Source organism: Molossus molossus, unplaced genomic scaffold, assembly GCF_014108415.1.
Source record: "Molossus molossus isolate mMolMol1 unplaced genomic scaffold, mMolMol1.p scaffold_m16_p_16, whole genome shotgun sequence".
Taxonomy (NCBI): Eukaryota; Metazoa; Chordata; class Mammalia; order Chiroptera; family Molossidae; genus Molossus; species Molossus molossus.
The window spans coordinates 28683494-28691231 of NW_023425351.1; positions in this window are offsets into that span (position 1 = coordinate 28683494).

Sequence of the window (7738 nt, forward strand, 5' to 3'; positions counted from 1 at the left end):
GTTCCATATCACAATAGGTTTGTATTTTCTTAATAAAAAATATTTTTATTAGGTTAATCCTTTTGATATTATTTTAATTCTCATTACAGTGAATTTTTTTACCTCAAGGATATATATATTATTTTAGAGGGAGAGAGAGAGAAACATTGATGTGAAAGAGAAAGATCCATCGGTTACATCCCATACATGCCCCAACCTGGAGTCGAACCCACAACCTTTCTGGTATATAGGATGATACACCAACCAACTGAGCCACCTGGCCAAGGCTAACCTCAGTTTCTAAAAATACTTTAAAGTTATCTTTTATATATGTCATGTATGATGAGAAGCACTATTTTACCTCTATTTTCTCTGCATAAAAAAATGATGCCCAATTATAGACTAGTATCCTTTTACAGCCATTTCAAGGGTTGTAAAGCTGTTAGTAGATTGAATGCAAATAGTTATAGTACAAATTATCTGCACTTAATCATCTTCTATTCAGCCTGTAATAATCTTGACAAATTTTGGTAAGTTCTTAGACTAATTTTTAAAAATCCCAAATAGCAATTTCTGAAATAAATATTTACCTGTCACAGAGATGTTTCTATCTATAGTGCTTGAAACTTAATAATAACCATATATGTGCTAACACATATACAGTTATGCTTCTTTTGTTGTGGTAAATGTCACTTCTCTGTATCAGTGCTACACAGTATAAAAAAGGCATGAGGCAAAAATATTTATTGAGCCCTGGCCGGTTTGGCTCAGCAGTTAGAGCGTCGGTCTGCGATCCTGAGAGACCCGGGTTCGGTTGCCACTAAGGGCGCGTACCTTGGTTGCAGTTTGTCCCCGGCCCTGGTCGGTTGTGCGGGTGGCAGCCACTCGATGTGTTCCTTTCACATCGATGTTTCTCTCTCTCTCTCTGTTCCTCTCTCTCCCTCCCACTCTACCTGAACAAAAAATGGGAAAATGTCCTCAGGTGAAGATAAAAAAAAAATAAAAAAATAAAAATATCTATTGAAAGTAGTTGTTGAGGGTAATTATTTTGAGATTTTTAAAAATGCATCATTGTCTACATTAATAGTGGTTGTGTCTGCATCAGAGAGAACATTATAAATCACATGGCTATCACTACAAATTATTTTAAAAGTATTTGAATATTTCATGGTTTTATGTTCATTACTCATTATTTTGTACATCTAAAAATATCACACTCTAGTCATGGATCACTAGTTTAGTTTCTTTTCTCCATTTACAGGCTTACTCATGTGCCTGACTGTTCTGGCTTGTCCTCACTATTTTAGATCAAATATTTACATTAAAGGATCTCTTTTTTTTTAGTTCCCCAAAATGTATAGTAACTTCAATTAGCATTCTTGAGTTTTATAAAATGTGGAAAACAAAAAAAGGAATACAAATGAGCAGAAGTGTTACAACTAGTAATTTTCTACCTTATGCACAAGACAACATGATTTCCTTTCTATTTTGCCTGGAAACGCAGAACATATAGGACATGTTATTGTATTTCATATGGCATTTCTCAGATATATTATAGGTACTCTGTATTTCTCAACTTAATTTACTTTATTAATAAAATCTGATTGTAATCAATTGATTCATTAAGGATTCATTAAGGATTTTGTTTTCTTCTATATCTATAAAATATTTTTCTAAATTCATAGGATAATTTTTTATATCTACAACATATTGAAAACTGCAAACCTTAGGTGTACAAGTTGAGAAAACATTTTTTTTCCTAACAAATTAGCACTTTAGTCTCATCAGAAAGGAAAGAAAATTCGGAGGCAAATGTGGATATATGAATTTAAGATCCTTGAAGATTTTCTTCTTTTATATGATAAACCCTCTTTTCTAATACAAAACATACAACTTAAACTCCTAAAGATAAAACAATACAATGTAGAGTATTTAAAAAGAATACATTAGATTGCACTTAAAAATTAGATATTTCAAAAGGAAACATGGTGAACTTGATGACATAGCAATAGAAAGTATTCAACACATTTAAAAGTTCAAAAAAAGAAAAGAGCATCTGGGAGCTGGGCACCAACACTCCCATCAGGGGACACAGCCACCGTCCCACTGAACCTGAAGCTAGTTACTACCCTTCACTTTTACATGGGAGTAGACAAAGAAATAAAAGCTTTTTAAAACTTTGCCCTGGCCGGTTTGGCTCAGCGGTTAGAGCGTCGGCCTGTGGTCCCCAGAGACCCTGGTTTGGTTCCCACTAAGGGCATGTACCTCGGTTGCAGTTTGTCCCCGGCCCTGGTTGGGTTGGGCGGGTGGCAACTACTCGATGTGTCCCTTTCACGTCGATGTTTCTCTCTCTCTCTCTCTCTCTCTGTCCCACTCTATCTGAACAAAATATCAAAAAATGTCCTTGGGTGAGGATAAAAAAAAACACACACACAAAAAACTTTGACTAGAAGGCGAAAAGCAAAGAATAATGAGGTGTAGTGTAATGGAAAGAATGCTGTAGGTATCTACAGACCTGGGTGTTAGTCCAACATTCTGAGATCCTCATGCTGGTAGACCACAAAGCAATGAGCAGTCAGCCATGACCATCATGATGAGGGAAGGGCGCTGATGTATAATGGGGCCAGGGAGGGAGTATGCCTGAAACATGGCAGATTCACCAAAACATCTCTTGGTGGTGCCATGTGCATTATAACAGCAAGCAGGCCATGGCCACACACACTGTTGACCAAGGCAAGCTAACCAAGGACTCAGAGTCCCCAGGGATAAAGGCCTGTGTTCTTCCACCAGGCAAGAAACTACACTAGAGTGGCCTGTGGAGTCACAAATGAAGAAGTTATAAAATAGGTCGTAGAAAGGGAGAGGGTGGAATATAACTATAGCTTCTCTGGGCCAACTGCACAAAAGTAGAGGTCTAGAGATTTTCCAACTAACCCTTCTGTCCTAAAATGTTTTTGTTTTTTTTTAAGATTATGGCCACCTCAAAGAGTCAATGCCATATTGACATTAACATAGAGCATGCAAGGATAAAGGGAACAGACTGGTGTGAGTGGTTTAGTTCACCCTACATCCAATGACTGGTATCCTTATAAGAGGACGGAGAGGAAACTTTGAGATGCAAAGACACTGAGGAAAGAAGCTACATGAAGACAGAAGAGATTGGAGTGATGTTTCCATAAACCAGGGAACACCTCGGGCCACCAGAAGCTGGAAGAGGCAGGGAAGGATTCTTCTCGAGAGCCTTCAGAGGGTGCACGGCCCCGTGGGTACCTTGATTTCAGCTTTTGACCTCCGGACCTGTGAGAAAATAAGTTTTTGCTGTTTTGAGCTCATGGCGATTTGTTGCAGGAGCCCTGGGAACCGAATACAGGGGGGAAGAAGACAGACAAGCAAGAATTGCAAATACTCAAAAATAGCTTAATCTTTCATGTAATTTATAAAATGAGAGATTAAGTGATCACAGTGGTCTCTTCTAGCCCAAAACATTCATGAGTCTATAAAGTGTTGCACCAAGGCATTATCTGCTGGGTTGGGGAAGGGGTAAATTATTTTTTATCCTCATCTGAGGACATTTTTCTATTTTTTGTTCAGATAGAGTGGGAGGGAGAGAGAGTGGAGGAAACATTGATGTGAAAGGGACACATCGAGTGGCTGCCTCCCACATGACCCAACCAGGGCCAGGGACAAACAGCAACCGAGGTACATGCCCCTAGCGGGAACCGAACCCGGAACTGTCTGGACCGCGTGCCGACGCTCTAACTGCTGAACCAAACTTGCCAGGGCATCTGCAGTGTTTTGAAGGAAGTAAGGGAAGAGGAGCCAGAGGGATTCTTAGTGTGCCTTTGTCTGTGTCACCTCGAGGCTGCCCTCCCTACAGAGTAGGTTGAGTGTACTCACTGGGTGAACCTTCTCCAGTAATGGAAATAAGAAAAGTTCCTTTGCATTGTTTTGTGAAGGCTATGTGGGAATTTGCCCTGCAAGAATTAGTGAACATTATAAAGGATAAAGACAATAGATTTTATTTTAGTCTTAATGCAGCAGAGATAGAACAAAATGGAAAATACTGATGCGTGTAATTTAGGTAAAAGTGTAAATATAGAGAGAAATGAACTTAATAAGCAAATTGGCCTCTAACCCTAACATTCGTTTTCAGTTCTGCAGGTAGAATAATTATGTAAAAAAAGAAAATCTTTTGTACTTTCAAATATATTTGGCTATTAATTTTGTTAATCAAGCAGGAACGCTGGATGTAAAGGCTTATTTTACTGGATTTTAGGCAGAGATGTACAGTGAACAGGTTTAGAATTTGCATCTCAAAAATTCAAATACAGAGCCCTGACCTGGTATCTCGATTGGTTAGAGTGTTGTCCCCATGCGCCAAGGTTGTGGGTTTGATCCCCTCTGGTCAGGGTTCATACAAGAATAAACCAATGAATGCATAATGAAATGGAACAACAAATTTCTCTCTCTCTTTCTCCCCCCATCCCTTCCTTTTTCTCTCTCAAATCAATATATGTTTTTAAAAATTCAAATACAGAGAAAAACATACAGGTGTTCTGGTATTTCTCTGAATATCAACATTCAGGTATGAGTAACATGAGTTCACTTGTTATACATGATTTTATTAACTAGACTCTTTGCTATCCATAATCCTTCCCCGGTGAGCTCATGTAGTTTCATGGCCTTAAATAGCATCTAACTGCCGACAACTCCCAAATGTATGTCTGCAGTCCAGACCTCTGCCCCAAACACCAGACTCCTGCGTCCACTGCCTCTCGACCTCTCGGCGTACCTCTCAACCCAACGTGTCCCAAGTCCTGACCGCCGCCTCATGCCAGCTGCGCTGCTCTTCTGCCCTCACTCCTAGCACCTGCATCCTTGTCACCGTTCTTCCTCTCGTGCCCATCCTGCCCTTCACGTGGTTCTGCTGTGTCTCCCTTCGGAGTCCACCCAGGTCGGATCACTCCCGCCATATCCCTGGCCCGTTCCGTCATTCCCGCTGGATCCTGCGATAAGAGACTCTCCACATTCTGCTCTCACCTCTGGCCCCTCCAATCTCAAGTAGCTGCGGGAAAGATCCTTTGAACACTGAAGTTGGATCGTGCTCTTTCTTTGCTTAAAATCCTGCAGTTTCTCCCCTTGTCACTCAGAATAAAAGGCCCCCCGTTACCTACCCCTGACGGTGCCTGCTCCTACCAGCCCTGCCCCTCCTCCCCGGCTGCGCTGGCCTTGCTGTCCCTGCTGAGTACAGCAGCGAAGGCTCCTTTCGAGACTTTTGCTACTTCTGTTCCCTCGCCTGCATTTGCTTTTCCCAAATTCTCTCATGGCCTGCTCTCTCCACCTCCACGTCTTTGCTCAAATGTCACCTTCTCACTTAGGGCTTCCTCCATCACCTCTGTTCGTTTGGATCCTCCAAGAAGCAGACACCAAGAAGGGGGCAGGTGTGCAAGGTTTCATTAGGAGAAACACCTGCGAGATGAGCTGGGGCAGGCTGAGAGAATCAAGTCTGCCCCGAGGGGAGGACAGAGGACATGTGTGCGGAAGTGCCTGAGTCTATGTTGTCTTGTAGGCAGAGGCTTCGACAGCACCTTCTGGCAAAACTGAGGTGCTAGTTCTGATCAGGAAACAGTGGGCTACCTCTGCAAGCCCACCGCTTTGGGGGAAAGGGGTCGGTCACATCCCCTCCCAGTTTCAGGGTCCCCTGACCTTTGCAGAGCAGACCTGCCATGGCTGAGCTTTCCAACGTCCTGCAGCCCTAACAACGAGGTTGTCAGCCCGCCTTCAGCTGCGTCTGCCCTGCCACTTTAGGAGATAAGAGCCTCTTTGTAAGCTATGAAGTAGGCCCTATCATCAACTGCTGACAGCCTCGTTTTGTTATTACCTCCCTATACGGTGTGAATGCACCTTAGCAGTAGCTGACCAACTCTGATGTCTTTGTAGGTACTCGTGCTCCCCCGGTATTTCATAAGTGCCTATGTGTCACACCTGCCATCGCCTTCCCCCTCCACCAGAACACGGCACCAGGTCACCACGGGTGAAATCTCAACGGATAGTCCCTTGTGTCAGAGACTACCGGTGTCCCACCCACCATCCGGCACAGACAGCGTCCTCTGCACCTGCTCCTGGGCAGTGGGTGAGCCAGGTCTAAATGCCCGCTTAACTACCTGCCAGCTTCCTTGGACCACTGGGGTACCACTTTGGTTAGTCCGGGTCTCCCAGGAGGCAGACACCGGGATGGGAGTAAATGTGCATGGATTTTATTAGGGGAAGTTCCTGTGACTCAAGTCTGACTCTAGTGAAGGGGAGAGGAAAGGAACATGATGTGGAAGCTTCCTAGACTACCTGCAGGAAGGTTCCGCGAAGCCCTCAGGAAGTCCTCGAGCAAAGATGGCTAAAGGCACAAAATTCCCACGAGTCCCAGGAATGGACCTGCCCTGGTGCCATCCTTGAACTTTGTGGCAGCCTCAATGTCCCCCCCAAAGATGTGTATATCCTCATCCACGAACCTGTAAGTTACACATCGCATAGGAAAGGGGGATTTGCCAATGAACTTAAGGCTAGAGACCTTAAAGTAGTGAGATAGGGCACCACTCCAACCACATAACCCTTTAAAAGCAAAGAACTTTCTCAGGCTAAAGATAGAAGCACTGTGACAAAAAGATAAGAGTCAGAGAAATTCAAAGCCCGAGACAAGAAGGGCTTGCTGTGCTGTTGCAGGAAAGCAGGTGGCCTTGCTGGTCCGAGAGAAGCTGCAGCTGACGGCCAACAAGCAAATGAGGACTACAGTCCCGCAACAGCAAGGACCCGATTCTGCAAAGACCTGAGTGACCTGAGAAGCAAATTCTACCCCAGAGCCTACAGATAAGAGTCCAGGCCTGCCTACATCTTGAGCTCAGCCCTGTGCGATTCAGTACAGAGGAATCAGCCAAGCCTACCCAAGCTTCTGATGTGCAGAAACCGTGAGATCGTAAGTGTGCATTGTTTTGAGCTGCAAGGTTTGGGTAACTTGTTACGTCAGCAATAGAAAACACACGCTCCCTGTTGGGGGAAGTCTGTGAGGCACCTCTCCAGGCCTCCACACCACCCTGTTTAAAGGCTCAGCCCAACCCTCCCCTCCCTCGCCCTCACCCCTGCCTTATTACTCTCCATAGCACGTATCACATTCCAGTAGTCTATATATTCTGGATGGGTTTGGTTTATTCCCTCTTTCCTTCCACAAAGACAAGCATTTTCATCCATATATTCACCACTGGGCCTCTAACAGTGCCTAGAGCATACTAAAAAGCTCTAGAAAATTGAGTGAGTGAATGACTATTTCTTTTTTTTTTTTTTTTATCCTCACCCAAGGACATTTTTCCATTTTTTGTTCAGATAGGCTGGGAGGCGGGGGAGAGAGAGAGAGACAGAGAGAGAGAGAGAGAGAGAGAGAGAGAGAGAGAGAGAGAAACATCGACGCGAAAGGAACATATCAAGTGGCTGGCACCTGCACGACCAACCAGGGCCGGGGACAAACTGCAACCAAGGTACGCGCCCCTAGCGGGAACCGAACCGGGGTCTCTCTGGACCACAGGCCGATGCTCTAACTGCTGAGCCAAACTGGCCAGGGCATGAATGGCTGTTTCTATCGTCCCATTTCCATTTGGTTTGGAGTGAAGCAGTATGCCATTGAATGCATGGGACGTGGGACCAGAAGTCCCACAGAAGAATCATTGATCTGTGGTCTTCCTGTCCAGGATTTATGTCATCACAGGTCATCAGA